The sequence below is a fragment of the Harpegnathos saltator genome, unplaced genomic scaffold, assembly GCF_003227715.2.
Source record: "Harpegnathos saltator strain DR-91 unplaced genomic scaffold, Hsal_v8.6 scaffold462, whole genome shotgun sequence".
Lineage (NCBI taxonomy): Eukaryota > Metazoa > Arthropoda > Insecta > Hymenoptera > Formicidae > Harpegnathos > Harpegnathos saltator.
In genome coordinates, this window is record NW_020230275.1 from 950741 (window position 1) to 967524 (window position 16784).

The following is a 16784-nucleotide window of genomic DNA, read 5'->3' on the forward strand; positions in this document are numbered from 1 at the left end:
CTTTTCTGTGTTAATGAAAAGCGATTTTTCCATACAAAGCAAAAACTTTATTCTATAATATATTGTCCATTTAATTCAATGACCTTTTGTCATCTGTTTGGTAGCTTCATGATTCTGGCCTCATAGAACTTCTGATTCTTATCGGGACGCTTCTGCTTGATTGCCTCGTACAATTTGTCCAATTGACGACAGTACAATTTCAAATCAATCGTTTGATTACGTTTAAGCAGTTTAAAAAATATAAAATACTCTTGTAATTCCACCAAATAGATAGCAAAATCTTCCTCTAGTGAATGTCTAGTTTAGAAGATGTTTTGTCGCGGCTCATCACATTTGCTTCATGATTTTTTCCGTTCCATATTGTCGTAAACAATCCATTTTTCATCGCCAGTTAATATTCGTCTCAAAAACGGATTGTTTTGCTCATGTTTCAGGAGAAAATCGTTGATACTGATGCGTTTGGTGAAATGAATTTTTTTGAGCTCGTGTGGAACCCAAATATCGAGTTTGTTGACGTATCCAAGTTATTTTAAATGGTTTTCAATACTCGTATGTGATACGTTTAGCTTCTCAGCGATCTCCCGTGTCGTATAATGGCGGTTGGATTCAAACAATGTTTTTATTTTATCGTCATCAACCTCAATTGGCCGACCTGACCGTGGTGCATCTTTCACAGAAACATCTTCTGAACGAAAACGAGCAAATCAACGCTGACAGTGGCGTTAAGGATTCTTCGCCATGTACAACACATAACATTCGACGGGCTTACATAGCGTTCTTTCCTTTTTGAAAGCAAAAAAATAAAATATGGCGAAAGTGCTCGTTTTGATTTAGACGACGTTGTCTAGACAAAACGAAATGGGACTTTTATGTTTGTCTTCACCCAATCTACCTTCACACTTCGGGTTGGCAGCTAATTGCCGGACACCCTGTGTAAATATTAATATCACATAGTTTCATTTATAAGTTAATAATGTATAATTATGTTGCTTTCAAATAAAATAAGTTGTTTTTTAAATAATATATGCGGTTTCGTTCATGTGTCAATTTGACGCGTGTCCGTAAAGATAGGTATGTAAGAAATGTCCGTAAACTTAGTGTTAATGAATAAAGCCAACTATTCGTGAAAAACGACATGACTTTCTTGCCAACCTAATAGTTTTAAGATAAGATTGTCTATACAGAGGCTATTATTACTACCGTTTTGTTTCTTTTCACTGTATCATAACACAACGCTAAAAGTCAAATACCTAAATAATTCTAAGGATATAGACAAGCAATTATTTATAAAAAGTGACCTTTTCTCAAATACCTAATTTTTATTACGATAACATTTGTTCATAAATAAATATCTCATTCGTGAAATGTATAACTTAATTTTCTACTAACGATAAAAGTGGCAATGTGCCTAAAAAACGCCAGTGTTCAATCATAGTCACGAATCATATTTAATATTTTCTCAGATAACTCATAGTTATTGCTGACTTGCATCATACCAAATCTTTATTGAAATGTGTTTTACAAAAGGCTTTTGTAACAGCCTCCTCGGCTTAATTTTAGCTCACATCGTTTCAGAAATATTGCTCAAAAAAAGTGGCCCGATACTGACGACTTATTTTACACACACACAAACGCACGCGAATACACCGAACTAAAGACAACGGTAATCGAATCGAGCAGACGCGGTAGTCGTTATAGTTATCGACTGAGAGCGGTTTCACGGCAGCGGTCGAGAAACTCGAGCGCTCTGCCGTGGTCCGAACGCAAAAATCATCCTGACGAACACGTGCACTCGCGCGTGCTCCAGCAACGCATCTCGCTAATTCGCATCAGAGAAGAGTCTGTTTCACTCACACCGACGCATAACTCTCCGAACAACAGAGCGCACCTTCGCGATGCTCACCGGCGGCGACTTATCGGCCACAAATAGAATTCCGATAACGACACGATATGGCCTGTCTTATCATTAGGCTCGACATCGCTAACTCGCACTGCTCGGCGAAATTCGACATGGATTATTGTCTTACTATACGGTACAACAATCGGGTCGTTCTGCGGACATCTGCGAGAAACGCTAATATAGATAATTCGGTAGATGAATTCGGGCTGCGTCACGGTGGGGCTAACTAATCGTAACTCACGCGATTAACTCACCGCACGTCGCTGATTCATCAGCGACGATGCGCGTGGATCGTCGGCTGCGACGACGCGACAGTCGCGTGCGGTCACGGTCAGTATGCAGTATATAACGCGTAACGTACATCATAAAACTTGAATTCGTTCCAGGAATATTCAATAATTCATTAGAGAAAAGTGGCCACTCCTTTGTGCGAGCGCAGATTATGCAAGAGCCGATATCCTGCGCCAGATTTCATGCCAGTCTCTTAAGTCTAAAGGTAACTGAACGTTCGTTTTTTCATGTCGCTTGAGTGACATCGTATATTAGACGTGTATCATGAAAAATTGATTTAACCTTTCGTGTCCCATATTTTCTCTAGCTGAGGAATTTCTGTGAAATTTCACATTTCCATGTTTCTTGCCTCACTGATTACAAATCTGAAGCTAGATTTCAAAAAATTTACATGACAAATTCAATATGATTGTTATATAAGGGCTGATTTGTGTCTGAATAAATGTAAATCAGATATGCGCTATGAAGGTTTTTCAGATCGTTGATTACAAATTCTATGTCAAATTTACAAAAGTTTAAATAATTTATTTATGAAGAAAAAGTCTAGCGTGCAAAAAATTTTGAAAAAACATGTTATATCTTTACATGTGAAGAATATTTAATAAAAATTGTCAGCCTTTAATCTTAAATACTTTCCAAAAAATTAATTTTTTTAAATCACTTTTTTATCAATTTTCTTTGCTTATAGATAATTGAATATGAACAATCGGATATAAAAATCGGGAAATATATAAAGTAAATATTAATACAACAGAAAAATTGCTAACCGAACGCACTATAAGGAAATGACGTGTGAAATTTTGCAAGACAATAAATGGAATGTTTGAAAATGGAGATCTTGATGAAAAATTGATCATTTACACGGACGAGGCTATTCGTTTTCGACGATTTCTGGCTAAATGACATTAAAGACATTAATTGATTAATAGAAAAAGTTTTTACGAGTTTTTGCAGAAGATTTTTGTACAAATTCAGATGGTGCACACTTTGAAAATGTTTATCACTAGCATATTTTTCATCATTTTTCATCAATAAAATAAACTAATACACTAACATTTTTTTAAATTTCATTTATATCTATTAAAAACTCTATTAAAAAAAGAATGTCCTCTTTTCAACGCAATTTTTGTTTTTATAATAACTAAATACATTCGAAAATGACATCTGATTAGTTCCAGCAGTTTCCCAGTGGTCACCCTGTATATAAGTTCCCTATCAAGTAATTTGCAAATGGTTTCAGCCATTAATTGTTATTCTTTTTCTTTAAAGAAGTTACTAACAAAGAAGGTTTCCCTAAATGGAACATACATTTTTCGCAATAGATATTTAAATTAGGTTAGGTTAAGCTGTAGATGCTTTAGTGTTAATGAAACTTACTTCAACTTAACTCAACTATATATATATATGTGTGTGTAAAAAATGTACGTTCTACGTATTAAACTTTTTAAAATAATTTTTTAAATAAACAATAAGCGATGGCTAAAATCTTTTGAAGATTATTCGGAGAGATAACCTTCATAACATATATCATGGTCAAGGTCATAGAATCTGAGTCCCCTAATAGTTAAAAAGTTTACCCTCAACTCTTGCCAAAGTAACATTGAATTTTCCTCTGTCGCCTAATACATCCCACGCGTCTGACGCGTTTCGAGTGCATTTAGCGCTGTTAGGTAAATCCCATTTCCAAGCGCACACATCGCGCACGCGTTTACCTCATGGAAGAAGATGAAAGATCGCATGCGGAAAATGCGCCCGATAATCTGCGTCTATTATTCATGTGCAGTCATTACGCAGTGTCGCGACAGATCCCGACGTGTCAAGAGGAACGACCGACATCAAATCGTATCGCTTTCAGTTGCGTCGACAGATTGATGATCGACCATTGGCAGACGTATGCACAAAGGACTTTGGCCGGTATCAAACAGATGAAATAACGTTGTAGATAGCTGAGAGACTGACTTCGCAACTGGCTTTTCGCCGCCATAATTCAATGTGGCCACGGCTTGTAATCACATCACTGCGTCGTCTCTAATTGTACCGCGTGAGTAACCGGCGGCTGTCGTGTTAATCACTCTGTCGGCGAAAACTCACGCGATCAAAGTCAACGATGCGAACAGACTGGGATACAAATGCGTGCATTTGCAAATCCCAGACGAGCGTTCGCGTTTCTTTTACGCGATCATGCGGAGATAAAAGTCACGCGCGTTTAGTCGCCCGCGGAAACGGCGGAGGAAATCTCCCGCGGCTGTGTGAGACGCTCAAGGAATGCTTAGCTTGGTAAACATAAATTCGCCGATATCTTTGATCCATTAATCTCCCTTCCCCCGTCTACAAGCACTTTATGCATACACTCGGTCGCTTCGATGACCTATAAATAACATTAAGCAATCAAACTGGCACGCAGAACGTAATTCATCGGCGAAGTCCCGCCAGGAATGTCCTGGTTGTAACTCGTTATGACGTCGAGCTTCCCCGCCCTTCGAGTCGCCTTCCTTCGGTCGCGCGAAGATAGTATTATCGGCGCTTTACATGCTCGCCAGATCGGCGATTCGCACGCCGATAAATTTGCCACTTTTACGGATCATATCACATTTACCGTAAGTCGCGCAACCGCTTTTAGGCTGATGCTTCTAACCCCGAGATACTCTCCCACGTGTGGTACCCTCCTCGTGCGATTCATGTTACGTCCCTCATGTTACGTTAAATTAAACTTATTACATCCATGGAAATTTAACGAATTTGGGTATGACTTTAGTTTGATATCCAATGCCAATTTTGATGACACGTACAGTCATGTACATTAATTTGCGCCGCGAGAGAAAAAGCCATAAACATAGTAAATGCCTAGACTGCATGTTTAAGAAGTGGGGGTAAGGTTCAGTAGAAAAGGATGCACTTTTTTTTGTCTGTTTTTTATTTTTTTCCAATATAATGATCAACCTAGATCACTGTGCATTCAGCTCACCCCAAGATATATACAGGTAGGTACAGCCGTTGTGCTGTCGTACAGGTTAGCAACTGCCTCCCCTATTCCCTTTCCATCAAGAGTGTGCAAGAGAGAACGCACAGACAAAACAGAGTGCATCCTTTTCTACGTGCATCCTTTTCTACGTAAGCTCTACCCTCACTCTTCAAATTTGGAAGAACGCACAGTCTAACAAGGAGATGGCAAGACACGTAAAAGCGATCAGTGAATGAGTCATATTTCATTCGAATGGGGGGGTTGAGTATATAAAAACTCTAAAAGGGTTTGCGTACATGGGCCTTCATTAGCGAGAAGTTTGCAATTAAAAAAGCAGCTACATGTTAAGTACAGTAACTTGGAAACAATAATCATGAAGCGCGGAAGCCGCGGAAGCTAAGACGCGCGCTAGTATTTTGTCGTCTACGTCCGAGAAGTGGTTCGAGTCCTCGCAGTGGCAACTTTTTTTTTTATTTATAATATTATGTATTACTATATTTTATAATATTTCTATAATATTTTAAATATTTTTATTATATTTTATAGGACAAAAGTATAATGCACACATATGCAATAATATCTGTCTTATTGTATAAAAAATAACAAGAATAAACGCTTTAATTATTTATTATGAAATTGAATTTTATGGAAACGCGCATCTGCCTTAGAGACGCCTATTGTTTGGATTTACGGCTTATTCTGACATTCATATCCTATCGTGAAATAATTGCCATTGCAACCGATATGGTTACAATGCAAGAACGCTTCTTCTTTCGCGGCACGAATTAATGTATGTTACTGCATATGATAATTAATGTAGTCAAATATCAGAGATGGGTACATGCAAAAACGCTTGATTTTCGAGATATTTAAATTTTAAATATCCAAATTCACTAATTATTTTCAAGATTTCGATATGGAAAAATAATGGGAATTGAAAGATATTCAAGTACAAATTTTTATTTTATAGTCTATTACAAAACTATTAAATGCACGTATCAATATCTAAATAATAAGAACAGTTAAAATTTGATCTAATATATTTATATAATATATTTATACAATCAAACCTAATAAATATAATCGAACCTAATTTTTATTTCATTTTTTTGGTTAGCTTCAGTCGCTATTCAGAATTTATCAATTCAACCTAACCTAACTCAATCTAATAATAAAACTTAATAGGACTTCCGTTTCCGGCGACGAATAAGTGTGAGTTGAGAGTGACAGGGCGAGAATTAGACGAAGGATTCAGTGGCAAATAGTGAGTGTGGGGGAGAAGGGAAGAGTGTGGGAGATAGTAGGAGAGAGTAGGAACAAGGGTAAGAAAGGGCTGGAAGAGGAGGGAAATAGTGGAAAGGTGGCAGAAGAATGAGAAGAGTGAGCGGGCTGGTAAAGTTAGGAAGCGGGGAGAGTATGGACGGTGGAGAGAGATAGGTGATTGAGAAAGGTGGCGCAGACTGGTAGTGTGGTTGGGAACTAGGAGAGAGACGCGGAAAATTTGAAGGAAAGTAAGGTAAAAGTGGAGGAAGAAGAGAAGGGTGAGAGAATGGAGGAAGGCGGGAAAGGAGGGAAAGAGGTTGAAGAGGAGGGAAAGAGGGGGAGAGTAGGGTGGAGAAAAGGAGGGGGAGGCCAACGAACTTGATAACTTTTTCAATATTTAACTCACGATATCTCGTTAACTATTTGTCGAAAGAAAAAGTAGTACTAGACTTTTTTGCTCTACTTGGTCTCGAAAATATATTGTTACAATAGCGCCCTGACTTTTGTTAATTTGATGATTTTGAAATTTCCAAAAGTCAGTAAGTTAACAAAGTCAAGGCACTTATATATAACAATATATTCTTGTAATTAAAAAGAGTAAAAAAGCCTAGTACCATTTTTTTCGATAAATGATTAGCGAGATATCGTAAGTTAAATATTGAAAAAGTTATCAAGTTTTCCTTAAATATCTCAAAAAATATTAGGCAAATAAAAAATGTTTCAGACAAAAGTTATTAAAATTAATCGGTAGAAAAGGAAGATAATAAAAGAAGAAAATAAAAAATTAGGCTTTCTATTAAAAAAAAATTAAGTTGACCTTCAACTGACTTTAAAAATGCCCTTCAAGGTCAAAGTCAAGATCACCATCAGTTGACCCCCTACGATCTCCATAACTTTTTTGGACATTTTTCGATATTTCCATAATCTTCGAAGTTATCAGTGTGGATAAATGAAAATGGCCCATCCTGTATTTAGAAAACGTCGATCCGATGTCCATTGCTTGCTATTTCTCGCTAAATAGGCTGTCCTGAAAAAAATGGACCATGTATCCCCGTTTGGAGAGATAGCGTATATCGCGTGAAACATAATCTCGGTGACGAATTTCAAGGTTAAATATGCAAATATGATGTTTTGTTAGTCGTTTAAATCCAGGTCTAATGTTGTTATTCAAAATAAACCGTAAGGTATTTTAGATATTAAAGGTATTTGTAAGGTATTTGTCCGATGTGCGAAACATTTTGAAGGTCACTAGAAACATAAAACATTTATTTATTCACAATAACTGTATTTTTGTGTATTAGGAAGAGACATACATACTCGTGGTACAACCAACTCACAACTGACCGATCAGCGCTGACGCCTAGCATATATTAACGAAATTATAGCAATTGACCATCTATCCCCTATGTCTATCTATCCCGGATTTACTCTGCTTGTAAAACTTTATCAAAATCGAACTCAAGTACCAAGCTAAAATTAAGTCCAAGTTTGGTAACAACGATCTCTCATAAAAGAGAGAGAGAGAGAGAGTAAAATATTCGAAAAATTCCAGAGATACACGTACATCGATCGGCATAAAAGCCTGAATTAGCGGAAGCAAGAGGCGCGAATTCCGCAATCCGCTGCCCTCGTGATATCCCCTCATGAAAGCTGTTTCATCGTCCCCCGACTCGTCCCTGCAGCCTGGTCACTACCAAGTCCCATATACTTCGACGTGGCCGACCCTTGGTCGTTTTATACAAAGCAAGCTGCGCTGCGGGGATTCCTCATTCGTATCGTAGCCACTTATCGAGCTGTCCGCCCGCCGGAACGAGCTGTTCAGCGTGCCGTTACAAAAGGCAGGACGTATGCCCCCGGCATCCAGCCGGGAAGCAATTTCGAGGGGATTCAGCCGGGACGTTCGCGCCGCCGCGCGCTGACGAGAAAACGAATCGCCCACACGCCTGGCATTACGCGCGCGATCGGCCGCTTCGACTTATCTACGGCCGCGCACTTCGAGCCTGTACGAACAACAACAACGACACAGAAACAACATTCTCTCCTTTGCCAGACCTCGCGATATACGCGCACGGTATTCACGTCGTACCCGCCGTATCGCCGACGGCATCGCCCACGTGCAGATAATATTAGCAATTGAAAGTTAAATCGTTTCAACGAAGATAATACTCGTAATATGCACAAAGAACAAAGGTACGCAAGATAGCTCTCGTCAACAGAGCGCGAGGTGTGCGTTTTGTAGCAGTAAACGGGGAATAACCTCGCCCGCGAAATACGGATCGGGATTTAATATTCGACGTGCGTAGGTCCGTCTAAAATAAGAGAAGAAAGAAAAAAAGAGAGGAGAATCTATCGTCCCTCGACATTTATTTAATTTGGGGGGAAATGACGCGAATGGAATGAAATTTCATGAATCAAGCAGAAAAAGAGAGAGAGAGAGGGGGGGGGCGGGGAGAGAGAGAGCAAAATATTTTATATATTCGCGAATTTAATACGTGATACGAGAAATGAATAATAATTTCCCTATTAAAATTATAGCGAGCATAAATCGCTGCCTCGCGTAGATCGAGCCGTGTAACGCGATATCGCATAAAATAGCGACCGACCAAAAATCGAGTCAGCCTTTTTTCCATCTTTTTTCTCTTCCCCTCGTTTTCCGATCGGCCATCGCCGACCCACCCGCATAAAATGCTGCGCATTTAATCGGCTCCTTCGCCGCGTTCTGATTTCACCGAACGGTAATGTAGAATCGCTCGGGTATTTTACGTTAAAGCGCGTTATAAGGGGCACGGCGTGCTTTCGGTAGAACGAATAATCGAGAATAGCGCGAGAACAATTTTAAGCTTGATTTATCGTCAATCTCCAAAGGAAATCGCGATCCGCCTGCCCTCAGGGTGCACGCGCGCGCACGAAAGAGAGAGAGAGAGAGAGAGAGAGAGAGAGAGAGAGAAGAGAACAGAGTATCCTTAATCCCATAAGGAAAGAAGGTGGCGACGATGGGACACGAATTTTATTTTCGGCGAGAAGGAGATATGATGCGCGTCGTTAGAGCTCGGTAGAGCTCGGTAGAGCTCGGCGTATCGGCTTTCGATTTGCCGGCGAGGCGTCTTTAAGGGACAGCTCGAACGGCATCGAAATTTGCGCTCGAATGATCGCGGGCATTGGGGCGTTATTGCGTTATCCGGTAACATCGGTGGTCCCGGATGCGAGTGGCGAGTGACGAGAATTAATAAAAGGCCGTACGGTGACGTGAGCAAGAATAGCGGCAACGTGCGAAACATGGCGACACGCGAGAGATTATGCGCCGCCTGTGTGTCAGCGGGCGTAAAAAAGCTATTCGCTTTGAAGGGACGAGAGGGAAGGGGGGGACGATGATGGCTCACCGATTAGTGATAAACGCGTAATTAAACACTCGTTTGAGATGATTAATGCATAAATGTCGATGAATAGCGGACACGATAACGGGATTACGTTTTTACTTTGTCTCTTCGCAAGCACGGACTGCATTAATTCGCACTGTTGGCAACCAAAGATTCTTTGATTACCGTGGGTCTCGACGAGCGAGAATCATTTTCCCGCGGCAGGATCGGCAGCTCGACGTCCGAGACGAAATTCGACGCGGTTGGCGGCGGGAACAACGGCGTTTTATGGTTAAACAAAATACGCTTCGCGGCGCGGTCAAAGCGGCCATGCAAAGCAGCCGCTGGCTGCGCGCGATGGAGCGCGCGTTAAAATGCCTACTCTTCCCGGAGTCCATCCATCGCGTGTTTTGGCCGCCTTACCGTATTGCAAACTCGCTCTCGCACGTATTTGCGGAAGTATACGACCGCCACTCGTGATCTCAACACGCACAGTCAGTGCTGGCGAGGAACGTACGACTCTTCGTTGTTCGTCGGCGAAGAAACCGACAGCGCGTAATTAACACGGCGACATTGTCGTGAAATGCATCGGTCGATCGCTTTGAATGTTCTTTCGAAAACGTCCATCTGGCTCTGGTTTAGTTCAAACTTTGTCGAATAGGTTCCTTTTAGGTAATAAAAAAGTATACCAGAAGGATTTTCGGTGATTTAAAGATTAAGCAACTTTTCTAACAATTATTCCTAATTTGACAGTTGTTCCGAAAACGGTCATGCTCCGACTTAGGCCGAACTTGGTAAATAGATTTCTTTCAGATAATAAGGAAGTATACCAGAAGATTTCTGACGACTCGGAAGATCATGGATTCAACTGTGAGAGAGGAATGCATACACGTATAAGACAACCTCGAAGTTAGGTAAAGTAGATAGGATAGAGTAGATTTAGTTAGGTTAGGTTAAGTTAGATAAGTTAGGATTAGCACTTTCGAGATTTGTTCAGTTCTACTATAAAATACGGATATCTTGTAAATTATTTATTTTAGAAAAAGAATTCCAAGATACCTTTTTTTTACGTAAAATTAAACTGTCTTTCAGTTTTCGATATAAAAAATACTCAATAAAGGAGTAGTCATTTCCGTTTAAAACAATTAAGTTGATCTTGAAATGAGCTTGAAAAACGTTACCTAAAAACATTTCTACAATGTTAATTTATATTTCCCTTTAGATACTATTTTACAATTTTTGTTTAAAACAATCTTCTTTAGAAATAATATCTTTGGAGATAAAAATTCGAAACGCTTTGTTTTGTTCACCAAGTACATCAAGGTCAAAGTTAAGCTAGGTGAGGTGTGTCCTTTAATATATATAAATATCTAAAAAACTAGTTTAACATTAAAGTCGTCGAATATCCCTTTTGGATATTTATTTTTTATTTAAAAAGAATGCCTATTTACAAAATTCGAACTAAATCGGAGCATAAATGTTTTCGGAATTTTTGCTAACGCTTTCTGAGGTCTCACGTAATAAGCTCAAAAAGGATTCCAACTTTTCTTGATGAAAAAAATAGAATATTGACAATTGTTGCTGAATAATTTTGCGTTTTCTTCTTTTTACTGTGAAATTTGCATATTATGTCCGAGCAGCGAAAAGACGTTCAATTACATCGGCTACAAAAGATACTTGATTAACCCTTTGAAGCATATATTTCTCTGTTCAACAGTTTCTCATGAAAATTTGCATATAATAATTTTTGGTGCCGCTGATTTTGAATCTGCTGTCGGAATTTCGAAATTCGAGATAGCGGATCCAATATAGTGGACCAAATTTTAAAAGATTTTCGATTTCCATGAAAATTCGTACAGAGGGGTTTTTGGGATCACTGATTACGGATTTGCTGTCATCTGTGCACAAAAGGGAGAAGCTTTGTGGTCGCTCAAAACAAAAATAAGAAGTCCAGGAAAATGAAATAAGAGAAAACAAAAAATTATGAAAGCATTAAAATCAAGAAAATAAAAAAAAGTAGGGAAAAGGACAACGACAAAAAACAAAACAAATAGCAAAAGGACAAAAGATAACAGAAACTAAAAAACAACAACAAACAGGGAAACAGAAACAAAATAAAAAATAAGACAAAAATAAAAATTTTCTTAAATAAAAACAGATATGTTTTTAGATTTCTTTTTAAATTTCCGACATTGGATACTATTATTTATCGGATTTCATAGGTTGGCGAAACTACTCCAATTCTGACAACGGATTCATAACAGCGATCCTGACAATTTCTATATATCAATTTTCATGAAAATCAAAAATTTTGTAAATTTTTGGTCCATCATATTGGATCCGCCAACTTGAATTTTGAAATTCCGACAGCGGATTCATTATCAGCGACCCCAAAAACTTCTATGTACCAATTTTCACAGAAATCGAAAATTTTTTAAATTTTGGTTTGCCATAATGGATTCGCCATTATGAATTTCGAAATTCCGTCAGTAAATTCATAATCAGTGACCCCAAAAACCCTCAAATGCAAATTTTCATGAAAAACTTTTGAATAGAAAAATGAATCTTCAAAGTTTTAAAAGGTATTGCATATATGCAACACTATGCCGCAAAGGGTTAAGGGATGTGTGGGAGCATGGAAACTGATGTATATAGTATGAGAACAAGAAGCGAATACAGGATAAATAGAATAGATAAATAGTAAATAGGTTAGAAAATATATAAATACAAAGGGATAGGAATAGAAAAGAGATAAAAGTGTAGGCGAAGATAAGCGCTCAGTAGGAAGACAGGATTCAGTTGGAAAAGTAAAGATGAAGATAGAGGTTATAGCAGCGAAAGGAGTCGAGAAACTCAAGAATTGTAGGTAAGCCAAGAAGAGGCAAGGTGGAAAGCAAAGACTGTTACCGAACGAGGAAACGAGTAATGATAAGAAAGTATCACTCAAAATAGAGGACATGAATTGAGCAAAGATGTAACGAAATATATTAAAAGAAAGATAAATAAGCAAATAAAAAAAAGGAAAAGAGAATAAACGAGGATAAACAAGTATATATAGAATATTTGGGAGAAAGGAGAATTAAGGGGAAGAAAAGTAGGTTGAGGGAAATGGAGGAGAAATTAGGAGAGTTGAGAGAAGGAGTAAGGAAAAGATTTATTAGAATGGACAATGGAGAGATGATTAAATGGGACAACAGAAGAAGAAAAGGAAGATGTAAATAGTGATAGAAGAAATGGATATACTAATAGTAGGAGGGAAGCAATGAGAATAAGTTTAGTAGTAAAGAGGTGAATAAAATAAAGAAGTAGGTGGCCGAAAAGGAAAGAGACGAAAATAACGGTAATATTGTAATCAGAGGATTGTTAGTTAATATAGGTATAAATAAAAATAAAGAAGGTAAGGAAGAAATATGGAAGTCTGTAAGAGAAACATTAGATGTAGAATATAAAATATTGAATTGTAAGAGGAACAATCCGATTATCTAAGTCTGAAAACGTTACTAGGATTAAAAACGAGGAGAGAAAAGGAGATAATGTCAAATAAAAATAAGCTGAAGGGAGGTCAAATTTTTACATCGATTGTACAAAACAAAGAAACGTGTCGCAGGAAATTCGCGAAACTCAGACTTGACTTGACGCCGAATGATTTTCATTCATTCGGCATTTATTTCCATACATTTTATTTACTCGAAGTGGTGCAAAGCTGACGCATCTTTCGCGCTATGAATAGAAATTCGCAATAAAAAGCGACCTTGTTTTTTCACGATAATCTTCCACAATAATTGATATTGTAATTATCACGTAAATAAAAGTCACTTGTATTCAAGACTCTTTCACATAAGTTTACATAATTTAACAAACGATACCATTTATATAAATAACAACAGCATACTGTTACCATTTCTGCATTTGAGTTATCAAGTTTAAACATATATGATTTAAGCAGCATAAGTAGCATCATAAATAAAAAGAATCCTAGCGCAAAATCTTACAAAATTAGTAAGGCCGAAAATATCGTCTTGTTTCTTATCACAGCGAAAATATTATACAACAAAAGTGGAAAAAAAAGAAAAGGGAAAAAACACACCGAAACGCGGAATCTTAACAATAGGAATGACTTTTAAATAGAACATTGAATATTTGCGACTTCGTCACTTCTTTGCTATCTTTTCCTCGACAACAGCTGATCGCGGATATAATCAGGCACCGTCATGAATATTCGATTACGCCGTGTTTTGCTTCTGTATGATATCATAAATGATAGTCATTGTCTATTACTCATCGCCGGTACTCTATTATCATATACATTGCTCATATGCAAAATCTATTATCTGACAAGTCGCTTTGTCACGTTCAGCATATGCAAACTATTAATATAAGGAGGAGGATTAATAAGGATTTCTGCTCCTTAGGATTTTAAAAAAACACTATTTTTATATTGCATGATCATTCATTATATGAGGAAAGTCAACCACTAGATGAGAAGAACTCATTTCATAAATTAATCATTAGTCTAGATGTATCATTATGATATCTAAGCCCTCTTCATGACTAATAAATGGACTAATTAGATATTTTCGCTCATCATATTTCTCCGCCTTCGTATTAATGTCATTTTAGACCATAAGATGTATCGTCTCCAAGGTGAAGATGGATACAGTTCATAGTGAAGAAATTAATTTTTTATTACTCCTGACAGTCCTGACACGTAGGTGCCGAACAAATAGGTGATCATTATTAGTTATCTACAAACTTAAGTCTCTACACTGTGTCAAGATTGCGATCATTGTGGATACTTTATTTCTTTTTTTTTTATTTTAATTTCTTTATTTTACTTTTTGTTTTCTGTTTTCTTTCGTTTAAGTTTTGTTTCCCTTTTTTGTTTTTGTTTCTTTTTTTAGACACATTAAACACTACGATCGTGACTTTTAAGCATCTTCTAGTGATGATTGTCCGGAATTTGACGATTCTTCTTCTTTATCTTCATCTAAATGACGTTAATATGACGGCAGAAAAGTATAATGAGCGAGAATATTTTATTCGTCCACCTATTAGTCATAAAAAGAAGTTAGATACTATGGCAACCCAGATTAATAATTAATCTCACCTAATGGTTATTTTTGACGTTCTTAATAATTATATAATATAAAAAAAAATTGTTTTTTTAAAATCCTATAAGGGCAGAAAAACGTCCTTATTGACGCTCCTCCTTTGTAAGATGTTCATCCGTTTTGTGTTTCAACTCGATGGTATTGTTCGAAGAAAAACGCTTTATTATTAGCTGTTTATTGTTAGGTTAATTTCCGCTGTTCGCATTTAAATGGCTCCAGCTGCAAATATAATGAATTGTGACAGCCGGAACTCATGCTACATTAAAGGTTGGACGTTTTTCAATAATATTCAGTCCACCAAGATTTACTTTTGCAAGCAGTAATATTGTTTTTAAATCAATTCAATATGGATACAATATGGACGCAATAAGTTGTTTTTTCGATATGTTCTTCTCCACTACCTTGATATAAAAAAACTGCAGTTGAAATACATCAAATATTAGTGGAAACTTATGATGACTCTACTCCATCAGAAACAACATGTAGAGATTGGTTTTGATGATTCAAAAGTGGTGATTTTGATGTAAAGGATAAGAAATGTCCAGGACAGTCAAAAAAGTTTGAAGACGTCGAACTGCAAGCATTATTGGATCAAAATCAGTCTCAAACACTCAAGAAATTGGCTGAGGCACTAAATATTGCAGTTTCGACAGTTTCTGACCATTTACATGCAATGAAAAAAATTAAAAAAGAAAGAAAATGAGTGCTACATGAAAACGAACATGCTAAATCGTGTATCCATCGCCGCTGCTCCAATTTCCAGGCAGAAAAGAAAGAGTTTTTTATACCGGGTTGTCATGGGCGATGAAAAGTGGATTCATTATGACAATCCTAAACGCAAAAAATCATAGATAGACCCAGGCCAATCATCCACATTGACGCCAAAATGCAATATTCATGGTCATGAAATATTGTTCTGTATTTGGATCAGTAGGATCAAGAAGGTGTTATATATTATGAGCTCTTAAAACCGAACTGTTACGGCTGACCGATACCGACAACAAGTATACAGTTTGAAGCTAGCGTTGAATAAAAAACGACCACAAATCGCACACAACAAAAGAAAAGTGATTCTGTTACACGACAATGCCCGGACACATGTTGCAAAAATCGTCGAGGGAACGCTGACAGAGCTCGAATGAGAGGTTCTTCTACATGCCGCGTATTCTCCAGATCTGGCCCCGTCTGATTACCACTTGTTCCATTCAATGCTGCATGGCCTTCAAGACACACGCTTTCGAAATTACAAAGAAATCCGAAAGGGTGGATGAAAGGATTGCTTCAAAACCTGAGTTGTTCTCTCGCCGCGGAATTCATCTTTTACCAGAAAAATGGGAAAAAGTAATACAAAACGATGGAAAATACTTTAATTGATTAATCGATTCATTTTGTAATTGAAATAAATGTGTTTTTCAAGCAAAAAGAATAGCGGAAATTAGCCGAAACACCTAATATATCTCTCTCGATTTAAATATCAAAGCTCTTACCTTTCATCGGATCATCGAATGACACATGTCCGCGTATATTAATACGATTCCACGTACAGGGTGTAACAGCAACATACAGGTCAGTATGACGGGTTGCTTGCCCCTATTCGGATGATAATGCAGAGGTTGCCGAAAAAGTCACTCGTTGACTTTATTAGTAATGATATTTGCAGTGTTCCCAGTTATGACAAATGCAACTAACTTTGCACTATGATCGTTGTGACAGTTTATCGACCGTTTACCGACAGGAGTCGAGCCTCATTGAATTAGAAAAGATGTTTAAAAAATGAAACTGAGAAATAAATATTACGGAATAAAACAGAATAAACAAGAGTAATACTTAAAGAGATAAATAATACAATATATTTCGTGGTTTTACATAATTTCTTAGTTGTTTTCTCACGTTGAAAAGTT

The 16784-nt window shown here is 37.5% G+C and overlaps 1 protein-coding gene across 3 annotated transcripts in view; it reads left to right on the forward strand.

Moving 5' to 3' along the window:
- Nucleotides 1–2207: 2207 nt before the first annotated feature.
- The window catches only part of LOC105189822 (glucosylceramidase), a 46898-nt gene continuing 32321 nt past the window's right edge, over nt 2208–16784 (forward strand). The window contains exons 1-2 of one of the 3 annotated variants that reach the window (XM_025302012.1): nt 2213–2230; nt 2287–2396. The gene's annotated coding sequence lies outside the window, so the exon portion shown is untranslated. Of the gene's footprint in view, nt 2397–16784 lie in introns of all 3 variants that reach the window. The other 2 variants (XM_011152169.3, XM_025302013.1) reach the window with 2 other exon arrangements.